The sequence below is a fragment of the Bidens hawaiensis genome, unplaced genomic scaffold, assembly GCF_021521415.1.
Source record: "Bidens hawaiensis isolate Kalapana, Puna unplaced genomic scaffold, B.hawaiensis_p1.1 tig00002306_1, whole genome shotgun sequence".
Lineage (NCBI taxonomy): Eukaryota > Viridiplantae > Streptophyta > Magnoliopsida > Asterales > Asteraceae > Bidens > Bidens hawaiensis.
This window is the reverse complement of record NW_027491123.1, coordinates 1,823,890-1,837,921: the sequence shown is the minus strand read 5'-3', so window position 1 is coordinate 1,837,921 and position 14,032 is coordinate 1,823,890.

Sequence of the window (14,032 nt, the reverse complement as noted above, 5' to 3'; positions counted from 1 at the left end):
AGCCAGTTCTATTTACTTATAATCAATCGAGTTCTCTTGCTCGATCGTAACTCCCCCTTGGAGTTATCTCACTCTCTCTTTTCTCAAAGCTAGTGGTGCGCACGTTGCATCCACGAACTCCTTTCTTCATGAAGTTCTCTCAAGATCAAATGGTTCAGTCAGTCAGACTTACCATAGGTTCCGCAAATCCTGAGAAGCTGTCAATTGAATTTTTAGATAAACATTTAAGCACAATCTATCACAATGTTCCAAAACAAATTACATTCAACTCAAGAACAATTACAATCAGAAGATTAAACCTTGAATTACAACAAGAAACAAAATAAACATGACAATTAAGCTTCAGTTTCTTGTGCATACTTCTTCTGTTGCTCTTTCCAGTTTGATCCTGCATGTATGTCATAGGCAAAGCAAATCCTAATGACATTTCTATACGTTAATGCTTGCTCTCTGTCTTCGGGGGCATAAAGAATCTCTGTCTTGTATAGTGTATAGACATCCTCCCGTGACAAGTTTGTGAGCCACATAGGATCAAATATGCGAATTGTGCTCCAATTTCCATTGTCGTTGAGCACGATAACTGCTTCATGCAGTCTTCCATCATAGTACCAATGCCTGAATGCTTTGTAGAAGTCCTGCTTCATCTTTCTTAGAGGAATCTTCTTCATCGTGAGTGGTGGCATGTACTTCAAGATAATCATTGGCCTGTTGGTGATCGGATCGATCTCCTTTTTACTTGTATATCTCTTTGGCCTCTGTGGAGTGATCATCTTCCATTTTGAGTTGTATTCCTTTCGCAATACACTCTGATAGTACGTGGCAAATGGAGATGAACTGGCGTAAAGCATATCAAGATAGTTCAGACGGTTTAGATCATAAGTAGGAAGAGTCTTCAAGTCAGTGATACGTTGAAAGTATTCAACCCCTTTTTCTCTCTTGATAGCAATGCAATTAAGATCCTTCAGACACGCCCAAGCAATAATCTCTCCTGAAGTTCTACGACCCTTCATCTTATAAGACGTTGTGTGAGGAATGGTCGGCTTTGCTTGTCGTCTGGACCTTATCTTCTCAAGAATAGCGTTGAAAGCTTTCTTGCATTCTTCTGTTTTCTCAACGAATTCGGCTTGATCTGCTTCAGAAGGCTGTTTCATTGTGTTTGACCTTTTGTCAGCCTTCTTCTGTATTTCCTCCTCGGTTACATTTTGGAAGAAACTTGCAGAGTTAGGAAGATTGTCAGTTTGAGACGTGTAGTATTCTGGATATTCTTCCTGTGTCAAGTCTTCCATTTCAACTTCATCAAATTGAGAGGGATCAGCGGCCGTAGATGATGTTGAGTCAGGCGTAGCAGCCGAAGAAGATGTTTGTTCTGTTGAAGGCAAAGCCAGATACTTGCCTGTTTCTTCATTGTATAGCTCAAACATTTGTTCCAGTTCTTCTTCTGTGAAATTGTGTGAAATTTCACCTTCTTCCAAGTCTCCACTTGCGAAGTTTTGCTGCTCATATGGATTGTCCAGTAAAAACGTGAAATATTCCGCTGCTGTTTTTGATTGCAGCGGTTGGACATTAAACGGATCAGCATCACCTGGTTGATTAAAAACCACAATGTAACACAAATTTTAAATAAACATATGTAATATCATAAACATGAAATACAATACCATTACATATGAAACTAAGTTTACACACAAATCATTAATTAAAAAGATTTAACATTTAAGTCGTCACTACATTCACTCAAATTCCTCTTAAATACCTTCACCTCCATCATCAGAAGAGTCCAGTTCGTCTGTGTCCACATCGACATTGGTTGGACCTTCCAGACGAAGAACATCTCCTTTCAGCTCGGTCACTTTTGCTTCAAGGCTTAGATTTGACTCTTTCAGCTTGTTGATCGAAGATCCTTGTTCAGCGACAGTAGCATTTAGCTGACTGTTTTCAAGCCTGAGCATTTCGTTCTCAGCTTGAAGTTTAGCAATCTGCTCATCTCTGAGTCGATTCTGTTCTTCTTGCTCTGTCTTGAACAATAACATCTTCATCATAGCCTTGTGAAGATCAGCAATTTCAGATGCAACCTTTTGAGGTATAGACATTTCCGGTTGAGGTTGAGGAGTAGGTTGTGGTGCTGACTGCGGTGTTGGTGGCTGTGCTGGTTGAGCAGGAGGGGCAGCAGAAGTCCCAACTGATGGTACCATTGAAGGACGTGGTTGATCGGAAAATAAACTCCGATACTTTCTTGTAACCTTCTTCTTCTGCCTCTTTGCAGGCCTTTCTTCAGTCGCATCTATCTCAGCCGGTTGTTTCTCGGCTCTAACTTCTTCACCAGCCTCCAGATCCTCAACATTTAAATACCAATCAGCCTGTTTTTCCTCTTCTGTCCTTGTGTCTTCCGGGGCCGCCACCTCCTCAGTGTCAGAATCGTCGCTGGATTCCTGATACGGTAAATTCTCGACGTCTGAATCACTGGCAGCATTTCTCCACTTCCTCTTCGGAGGGGCCCTGTAGGACGGATTGACTATATGCCCGAAGCATCGTTTGAGTGGTGGCCTGGTGGGACGTTCTTTGTAGGATTTGAGACGGTTGAGAGTCTCATTCTTCATGTGGTCCAGTTTCACCACATCACCTTCATTTTCTTTCAGTAGACCCGGTGCTTGAGTATCAACTATCATCTGAACGAACCTCGGGTACTGAAGAAACTTCTCGCTCTTCCCTTGTTTCAACGTGATGTTTTCCACCATATGACCAAACGTCATTTGAGAGAAGTTGTAGGGGCGGTTCATCACTAGAGCAGCTACGGTGAACTGCATGCTTTCCCTCAGCTTGTCAAAGCTAGTTCGTTGAGGCCCCAAGCAATGCATCACCACGTGTGCCAGATACTTGAATTCGGGGCACAGGTTGGCTTTGTGAAGCAGACCGGCATTGAGATCGCCGTCATACTTCATTCTTGCGAAACATCCTCTAGTTGCCGCAGGATGTAATGATGTAGGGTCTGATTCTAAGTCTACAAAGCCGCAGACTTCTCGGATTACCTGGGCAGATATTACGATGGCATGCCCTCTGACCGTGGAGCGAATAACCGACGGCACGACTGTTTTGTCGTGCGTGGCATTCCTCCAGAACTCTTGTTGAATTGACATTATAGGCTCAACGATCCTCGAGATAGGTCCAGAAATCCTTGACCTCTTCAGAAATTTGATAACTGTTGCAAAATCCTTCCCGTGGCTAGACTTTTCGTCCAGGAAAGCCACGATATTGTGCTTGATAGACGTTTTGAATGGAGCAACCACTTCTGCAACTTCAGCCATTGAATCTGTAAACTTAAACGTGTTAGAACGAACAGATATCGAAACGACTGAATGCGTTTAAAATTTTCAAATTTTCTGGACTAGTTCGATCGAACGAGCAACACATTCGATCGGGTGAGCTATTCATTCGATCGAATGAGATCTGGTTCGATAACAGACAATCGAATGAGATAGATCTTATCATTTACTTCTGATTCGATCGAACTACTAATCGAACAAGTCACATTCGATCGAATAAGAAACTCGTTCGATCGAATAGACTGATTCGACTCATTCAAGCAGAAGCCCGGAAATGAAGAACACCCGAACCCGGACAACCAAAACGACCAAAAACCCGATCAAAACACGGTTAAAAACAAGTAAAACTTACATTTTTGTAATCTACGTGAAAAACTGAATAAAGTGATCGGATCAAAAAGAGGGTTTGAGAAAAACAAGTTTGAGAGAGAAAATCCGTAATATTTTTCGAATAATTCTGTCCGATCGAATAAGTTTGAATATTTATACTGTTTTTGGACTTATTCGATCGAATGGACTTGTTCGTTTGGATCATTCGATCGAATGAGATTCTATTCGATCGAATGAGTCTCTTCACAACTGTTCGCATTCTCTCACACACTGATTCGATCGAAACTGTCCATTCGATCGAGTTATTCAATCGAATAGCAACCTATTCGATCGAATGAGGGAAAACATTTGAAAAATAAATTTTTTAAAATTCTTATTTCCCGTCCATCGATCGTGATGCCTTTGAACCTGCACGAAAACATAAACTTTTGACACTTGGTTAGTTTTCTTAGACATTTTCCAATCCTGAGAGCTTCGTTCCTACAGAACATATAGATCATAATACATTAGTAACAAATGGAAAAATATCAGGCTCAAACATCTTTGGGTTTTCTTGTCACTTCATTCTTTCTTTCATGCACAGCCTGTTGCACAGATGAACATTTAGCAACCTGCATGAAGTTTTCTTTCATTCCTACACACTGGATAAACATTTAGTAGGAACAGACAGGGATCAGACTACCTGTCACGATGATTTCTCATCGATTCTCAAACAAACAGAAATAGATAAAATGAAAAATAAATAGAAATAAGATCTTTTTGGTTTTTATCAAAATATTTACAGGGAGGGACAGGGATCAGACTACCTGTCACGATGATTTCTCATCAACATTAAAGCAGAATAAAATTAAAAAAAAATTAATTCAGAATAAAAATCTTTTTTTTTTTTTTTTTTTTTTTTTTTTTTTTTTTTTAATATTCAAACTGAAATAAACAACTGTACAAAAATTTAAAACACATTATTTTTGGTTGAGAAGGATCTATAATAAGAAATCATACAGACGTATATGACTATCTACTGAGACTTTTTTTTTTTTTTTTTTTTTTTTTTTTTTTTTTTAACAGAATATACGAAGTTAAACAAGACATAATGAATATTCTTTTTGTGAGAAAGATCCGAACAGGAATCATACTAATTACGTGACTGTCACACAGATCAGTGTTTAGCTGTATTATGACATAAAGAAACAGGTTGTGAGCATGTAAATAACTTAAAATGGTTTTCATCGTTTCTGTGATACGAGTTAGGTTCAATTATGTCTCAAAATTTAAGTGGGTAACAACTCAGAGATTATGATGCCTCCTATCTATTCTCAAAGCGTATTTGGCTTTCCCCAAGTCACCCCGAATTGACCTTGACCCATAGTGTCTGATTAAGGTTGTAAGTGTCTTCATCTGCTTCCCGTTTTCTTTCTTACTCCATGATTGAGAAGTCTTGACATTGTTAACTCTAGAATGTTTCAATCACTCATAAGGTAAATTTTTTTTTTTTTTTTTTTTTTTTTTTTTTTTTTTTTTACATAGACTTCAGAGTAGTAAACAATTGCAAGTCCCGAATCTGGATCACTGCAGTTTCTTCACACACTATCTTTACGGGAATCAGAACACTTATGGGCTCGTGTATGACTGGGTAATCGCTTTTCTGCCTATCATTCGGAAAGATATATATGAAGACATACAAAACTCTTAAGGAGTTTCCACGTAAAATCGAGTAGATTTAGTTTGTATCACATCTACTTTTACGCACCATAAAAAGCTACCATGACACACAATGACCGTTCTAAAGCCTTTTAAGCCTAATAACTTCACTAGTTAAGCACACAGAATCAGTGTATCTATCATTTTCCAATGTTGGATCAATTTCTCATTTTCTGAATATATATGAATGCCTTTTAAAAAAAATAACGTTTAAAATATTTCGCCCCGATCAAGTCAAAGTCTTCAGGTAAACGGCTATCCTGAAGATCCAATGGATCAACTGGACCGACCACATACGAGTATGTGTCCTTCTAACTAAGTATAACCGACTATTTTTCAGCGAAAGAATAAAAACCCATCAAAACCCGCCCCGATCACTTTCAGTCATCTGGTTAATGGCTATCCTCATAATCTACTAGTAGAAGTAAGGACCAAAACACATCCGAAAATGTGTCCATCAAACTGAGGTAACCGACATAATTTTAAGCGATAGTGATGTACAGAAATAACAAATCTTTTTGATGTCTCAGTATGATAGCGTCTGTGTACTATCACCTTTCTTGTAACAAGATCAACTTCTCAAAATTTTGAAATTTTTTTTTTTTTTAATGTTTTTGGGTTTTTGTATTTTATATTGTTTTTGGTTTTTCTTGAAACCTTTCTCCCCCTAGAATTTATAAAAAACAAAATCTTTTTGGATTTTTCAAATTTTTAAGAAAAGAAAAAATGAAAACAATTTAAATGATATCTTCAGGAACATCATCTGATATACGTTTAACGCCGTTGATCTCTAGTAAATATAAAAACCGTGGTTTATCAAATGCTTTAGTGAAGAGATCAGCGCGTTGTTCCTGAGTGGGGATTTTTATCACATCGATTAACTTCTTTTCGTAGCAGTCACGAAGGAAGTGATATCGAATTTCGATGTGCTTCGTTTTGCTAAAATGGACCGGATTTTTGGTAATTGAAATTGCAGCAGAATTATCAATATATATGGGAGTAGTAGAACATTCAATACCGTAGTCACGCATTTGTTGCTGAATCCAAATAACTTGAGAACAGCAACTGGCAGCCGCAATATATTCCGCCTCAGCTGTTGAAGTGGAGACTGACGTCTGCTTTTTGCATTGCCACGTTACTAAACGACTTCCAAAGAACTGACATCCTGCTGTTGTTGATTTGTAATCGAGTTTACAACCACCATAATCCGAATCACTATACGCATGAAGATCGAAGTTGTCATCATAAGGATACCAAAGACCCCAATCTGGAGTACCCTTCAGATAACGCAAAATTCTTTTGACTGCAATCAGATGGGAGACCTTCGGCTTTGACTGGTAACGTGCACAGAGACACGTAGCAAACATTATGTCTGGCCGAGAAGCAGTCAGGTACATTAGAGATCCGATGATCCCTCTATAGTGAGTTGGATTGATCAATTCACCCTTCTCGTCAGGATTAATCCCGTGATTAACCTCTAAAGGAGTTCCCTGTGAAGAAGAACTCAACATCTCAAACCGTTTCAAGATGTCATTGACGTATTTTGTCTGGTGAATGAAGATACCGGAATCTTTTTGATCAACTTGAAGTCCTAAGAAGAACTTCATCTCACCCATGGAGCTCATTTCAAATTTTTCTTTCATCACTTGTTCGAACTCCTTACAAAGTGTTTTATTCGTGGACCCGAAGATGATGTCGTCCACGTACACTTGTACCATAATTAGATCTCCTTCTTTTTCTTTTGAGAATAGCGTGCAGTCAATGGTTCCCCTTCTAAACCCGTTGTTCAGAAGGTGTTTGGATAGTTCTTTATACCAAGCTCTCGGGGCTTGGTGAAGACCGTACAAAGCCTTGTTGAGCAGATAGGCTTTGTCCTTGTGATATGGGTCTTCAAAACCTGGAGGTTGTGCCACATATACGGTCTCTTCGATGTGACCGTACAAAAAGGCACTCTTGACGTCCATCTGATATACTTTGAATTTCTTGAAAGATGCATACCCCAAGAACATCCGGATTGCCTCCAAACGAGCAACCGGAGCATATACCTCATTGTAGTCTAGGCCTTCGATTTGCCTAAACCCTTGGACCACCAGGCGGGCTTTGTTGCGAACAATCACTCCACGATCGTCACGTTTACATTTTAGTACCCACTTAGTGCCAATTTTCTTCTGTCCTTTGGGGAGATCCACCAGCTTCCACACACCAAGTCTTTTAAACTGCAATAATTCCTCTTGCATGGCTGAGACCCAGTTGGGATCTTTCAGCGCATCGGTGGTGCTGTGTGGTTCTTCTTGTGCTAAGAAGCATTCATGGGCATTAAGAGCAACTGATCCTGACTCCATCATTTCTGTGTAGAGACCAAAATTCAGCTGTCGACGAGTTTTGACACCCTGTTGAATGTCCCCTATAATGTTGTCTTGTGGATGATCACGTTCAGTCCTAACAACCGGATTGTCAGAAACGACAACATTTTGTTCCAAGTTAGTTAAGTTCGGCTCAGGAACTGGAGCGGTTTGTGGTGCCTCTGAAGTAGACGTTAGAGGCTGATCTGCATTCGGCACTTCTTGATTTGACGATGAAGGTTGTGAAGTAACCTGAGTTGGTGCCGATTGTACATCATCTGCTGGAGATTCATCTTCAGATTCAGATTCGGAAGATTCTTGAACTTGATCGCTAGACTCTGTGGAGGAAGATGATGACGGACCAGGATGAGTTGAAGATTGCAAAGATTCATCAGGAGGTGCATTTTGCGCCTCATACATCATTTGAATAGCAATCTCATACAGATTGAAAGACTTGAACAATTTGTCATAATCAAACAACCAGTCTTCTCCTGTCCCCTTGGCTGGTTCTGTGTAGCGTTGAACATCGACATGGTACCATTCTTCAACTAATTTTGTTGTTCTGTTGAAGACCCTTTTGAGAGGTACGCTGTAACCCAGAAAATAACCCTTGATAATCTTCTCCTCGAACTTATTATCAACGTGCCTTTTAAGTAACGTGCAAAGAGCTCCGAATGGTTCCAGGTGCTCTAAGTTAGGCCTTCGTCGTTGAAGAAGCTCGAAACTTGTCTTGCCGTGGCGCTTGACAATGCCTACCCGATTTAATGTGAAACAGGCGTTGGCAATTGCCTCACTCCAAAACGTAACAGGTAACACTGAGTCGGCTAACATTGTTCTTGCTGTCTCGATTAACGTACGATTTTTCCTTTCAGCAACCCCGTTCATTTGTGGAACATATGGAGCACTGAACTCCTGAACGATCCCTTTTTCTTTGCAGAAATTTTCAACATTCGCATTTTTAAATTCTGTACCGTTATCTGACCGCATTCTTCGAACCTTCAGATTGTATTGAGACTCAATAGTTGTAACCAGCAGTTGTATACATCCAAACGTTTCTGATTTTACTTTCAAGAAAAACACCCAAGAGAATCTAGAATATTCATCAGTAACCACTAGACAGTATGAGTGCCCAGAGATACTTTTGACGCTTATTGGGCCAAAAAGATCCATATGAAGGAGTTCCAACGGAATATCAATCGAGTGGAAACTCTTAGACTTGTGGGACCTTTTTATTTGCTTTCCTGCTTTGCACTGCACACACGAATCAGGGAGACGAAAGCTTCTCAGATTAACTCCCTCAACTAGTCTGTTGTGCACAAGCTTGTTCATGATCCTGACATTTATGTGTCCCATCCGTCTATGCCATAAGACAGTATCACGTTCGGATGCCTTGGACACAAAACATGTCGCCGTTGGAGACGATGACCCTGCCTTAGCCATATCCAGAATGTAGAGATCACTCTGGCGTGCAGCTGACATTAAAACCTTGTCTTCAGGAAAGTTGAAATCCTTAGCCAAGATGTGGCAATCTCGGTCGTCAAACATAACTTTGAAACCTTTGTCGCAGATTTGACTTATCGACAACAGGTTGTTCTCCAACTCTTTGATGAAATTAACTTTCTCAAACGAAATTCGCCCATTAGAGACAATTCCTTGGGCCGTGATATAACCTCCTTGATTTCCTGCAAAGGAAACTGCACCTCCTTTTATTTGTCTGACACTTGAAAGGAGATTCATGTTTCCAGTCATGTGCCTGGAAGCTCCTGAGTCTATGATCCACATGTTGAATCTTGGATCATATAGAGCAACCTGCACACAAAAACAAAAGGGTTTAAATATCATTGGAAACCCAAGCCCTTACGGTCTTGGGTTTTCCATTTTCATCACGAATGTACAATTCAATCCATTTACCCTCATTAACACTGTTTTCTGGTTTGACATTGTTGTCAACAGTGTTAGTTTTCTTTGGTTTCCAAAAGTCAGTCTTCTTCTCAACATGTTTGAGATAGATGGTTGAAGACTGAGTTTCACTTGTCGAAGTGGAAACATTTGGATCTGAGGGGTTTGGGGATTGGTGTGGTGAGGTTGGCAGAGGTTTCCGAGGAGAAACCGACCTCGGTGTGTGAAACCGTTCTTGACCTTGAACGTCAATGGTCGGTCGCCTCCTAGGAGGTGACTTGGCATACCTCGGATCTGGAGTCGATATGTACTGCTTAGGATCCGTGTACTTATAGCAAAATCTTGCTATATGCCCTACCTCTCCACACGAAAAACAGTGGTTTCTCCCCCTTTGACTTGGTGGAGAGAAATAACTCTGGTTTTGACTGTTATCATAGTACCCCCTGGATTTGACATTTTGGGGTGTAGTTTGTCTAGGAGGGTGTTTTGGGAAATTATGTTTTTCATTAACGTTACCCTCCTTTACAAACTGGGTACTATGTTCCACATAGACTTTCTCAGATTTAGGATTAAACTTTTTCTTCTGAGAATTTCTTGTTGTTGTTGCCTTTGACTTAGATGGTGGTGGGCCCGACTTAGTTGTGGAACCTAAGTCTGTGGCAACAACATTTTGTTTGGACTCAGGAGCCGGGTCAATGACTTCTTTTCCCTTAGACTTAGAAATTTGGTTTGTGTCCTCGGGTATATAATCATTTGATTCATCATCCGGCACAGCTCCTGGTGTGCTTGCAAATTGATTCAGGATCGGGGGTGGGACATAGTTATATCCCACGCCTTTTTCCTTTTTGCCTCGGAACTCGGGAATGATGTGTTCTAATAAATAAGATGAATTTGAGTAACTTTTTAATTTGAAATTCAATGATTCAAAATCAGCTTTCAAGTTTTCCAATTCTTTTTTCAAAACATTATTCTTATTTATGTGAAAATTGATAGAATCTTGTTGATTCAGAACACATATTTCAAGTTCCTTGTTCTGACGCTTAAGGCTATCAATCTTTTCTTTAAAAACAGACTCTTTCTGCTTCCAAGCCTTATTCTGTGCAAGCGCGTCAGTCAGTTCCATTAAAGATCTTGAGGCTGCTTGTTTGTAAGCCTCGAGATCTTCAATTCTCTCTTTTAGAGATTGAATTTCTTGTTCATACAATTCACATTTTAAACATTTAACATTTTCTGGTTTGGGAGTTGATGGGTTAGAACTTACCTTGGCATTTGATGTCTCTGCCATGAATGCAAAGCAAAGATTCCCAGCTTTTTCCAGAAACGATGCAGAAGTTGCTTTAGACTCTACTTCGTTGACTTCTTCAACTTTAGCAGCCTCTGCGGGAATTGTCGAACATGGAGATATTTGAGGAACATTTGACTCTTTATCGTGATCCTCCTTAATCTCCAAAGATACCACTTCAACCTCAGGTTCTTCTTCATGGACTTCAGCAGCTGGTTCATCGACAATATATTCTTCATTGGTCGAGGAAACAACAGACTCGGTTTCAGAGTTTCCATCTACTATTGTGACATCAGCCATGTTGATGCTGAAGTTCCATGTCTCGCCTTCATCCCCTTGAACTGCAAGAGCAGTTTCATTGTTGATGTTGACGTTGTTTGCTGCGGTTAGATTTTGAGGGACCAGTTGTCTCTCAAGGTTGACAGTTGCAGCAGCTTCAGCAGGAGTGGATGATGATGAAGTGGTTCGGAAGGGATATTGGTGACCTTCCCTTCTTGGCTTCGAACACTCCTTGGCAAAGTGACCAAGTTCGCCACAGTTGTAGCATTTTACTTTGTTTTTATCAAAGCCGAACTTGGATTTGTTGTTTATTGAGAGGGCCTGACCTGTTTTCTTCGTCCACTTTCTGGCCCTTCGGAACGCACTGCCAAGAGCCCACATAATGTCTATGCGTTCCATATCATCTTCGTCAAGCTGTTCATAGTCATCACTGTCCAGATGACTATTTCCTAGCTTACCCGCCACCATTAAACTGTAGGACTCAATTATCGTGCCTAGAGTTGCCATGTGTTCTTTGGCAACCTCCACTGTTACTGTTCCCAAGCCTTCAGTATTCAACGTTGCTTTCTCCGTTGACTTGGGTCCGGAGTTAGTACTTGAATTTCCAGAAGTTGATGATGGGACGGAAGATCTCGTTTCAGTCCCCTTTGATTGATTTGACGTTGAGGAGACAAAAGCGGTCTTCATCGGAGCATGATCAGTTGAATCTGACATAGGAGGTTTTGACATGTAGAGTGATTTGTCAGAAGCTGATCTCGGTTTTCTGGAGGAGGCTCTTAGTTCAGCCTCTTCTTGTCTGATTTCTTTAATAAAATCAGACAGGAGAATCGTCTCCAGCTGATGACTTCTTCTCATTACTGTCAGAAAGGTGTTCCAGCTGGTTGGAAGTCCTTGAGCAAGACATCTAACCTTTTCAGTCCCTGTTGTTTTGACATTATAGGACTTGAGTTCTGACATTAGATGATAGAATCTCGACAGTAACGATTCAATGTCTTCTCCCGATTCTGGACCAAACAAATCAAATTCACGCTTGAGCTCCCGTGCGTGAATTTCTCTAAGTGAGTCAGATCCTTCACATCGTTCAACCAGTGCGTTCCAAAGAGTTGACGCTGTTGTAAACTGGTTAAACTGATGGAAGAGATCGCTTGAAAGTGCTTGTGACAGTAACGAGAAGGCTTTCTTCTCAGCATCAAAGGCTATCCTTTGATCTTCAGACAGCCTAAAGTAACTCAAAGTCTCACCATCATCATTTGTCGGATGCACCCAAGTTGTCTGAACAGCTTCCCAAAGTCCAGGATTCACATGTTATATGAATTTGAAATCTTGTCTTCCAGGTTGTAAAATCGTTTAAAGTCATTAGCTTTGGTGGCTTGTTATAGCTTCCCGATTCAGAATCACTTTCGAGAATCGATTGAATCCTCTTGTTGGTACTCGAACTTGCAGCCATCTTTGTTTCTTTGCTTTAACGTTGAACTGTTGATCGAATGGGTTTGATTCGATCGGATGAGTGACCTATTCGATCGAATGTGTTCTGGTTCGATCGAATGTCTCTCTGAAATACAGATCTGATCTTCTGAAAGTTATTCGATCGAATGTGAATCTGGTTCGATCGAATGGGTTGAGAGGTTCGATCGAAAGAGTTTCTGGTTCAATCGAACGGGTTCTGACAGTCGAATAAGACAAAGATCGAATCGGCGGATCGAATAAAAAACTTATTCGATCGAATGGTGACTAATTCGATCGAATGAACAAATCTGGTTCGATCGAATGAACTAGGCGTAATTCTCGGCGGGAAAAAACTGATTCGGTCAAAGTTTAAACTTGTTCGATCGAATAGGAAGGCTATTCGATCGAATGAGTTCCAAAAATAGACTGGTTCGATCGAAAATTCTGGAAATTCTAAAATTAGAAGATTTTGACGGATTTTCGAATTTTGAATCAAAAACACGAATTTTGAAAGATCAAGAGGCAAATTAAGATCGAAATATGACTTTTTAACACAAAAACAACTTAAGACCAACCAAAAAAACGGATCAAAACCACCAAAAATACGAAGAACACGAAGAACGCGAAGAACGTTCTTGACGAAACTCGAACTTTTAACACACAATTCTAAGATCAAAACACCAAAATATGACAATTTTAACAGTTTTTGACAAGAACACGACGAACACCAAGATCAAAAACACCAAAAATTCGAAATTTTCCGGCAAAAATTACGATTTTCGCGAGAAAAACACGAATTTCACCACGAATCTAACGTGAATCAAGAACCAAAGGCTCTGATACCACTTTGTCGGACCGGTGCGGGACACGGTTTCCCAACGATTCACGGGGCAGCGTGTTAGAGTGCGGAATCCTCTAACACGGCGATTCGATGGTGATCAACAACGCACGGTTACGATTCCTAAGACGGTTTGACACCTAGGGACGGAGGAAAAGACCGACACGACGAAGATTGGCAGAGAGGATTTTCGGCAGTAGCAGGTTCGTGACTGTGTGTAATGTGTGCTCCCCCTTGTGAAATTTCCTAAGTTTCGTTTATATATCGTATACTGATTCGATCGAATGAGTATCTCATTCGATCGAATGAGTCCTGGTTCGATCGAATCAGTCACTGATTCGATCGAATCAGTTTCTTTTGACATTTTCAGTCCGTTAACTTGGTTTCACGATCGTTATTTTCATATCGAACCATCCTGATAGAACTGGGGACATACACATGACATTTCATGTCCTAACACGTTGTATGGAAGCATGTAATGAAATCTATACTCAAATGAAGATAGAATTTTAAACATGATTCGGGTTTCAAATTTATTTTCAAGGGCATTTTTAGAAATAATCAAAAGGTTCGGGATTTGACAAATTGACTATTTTTC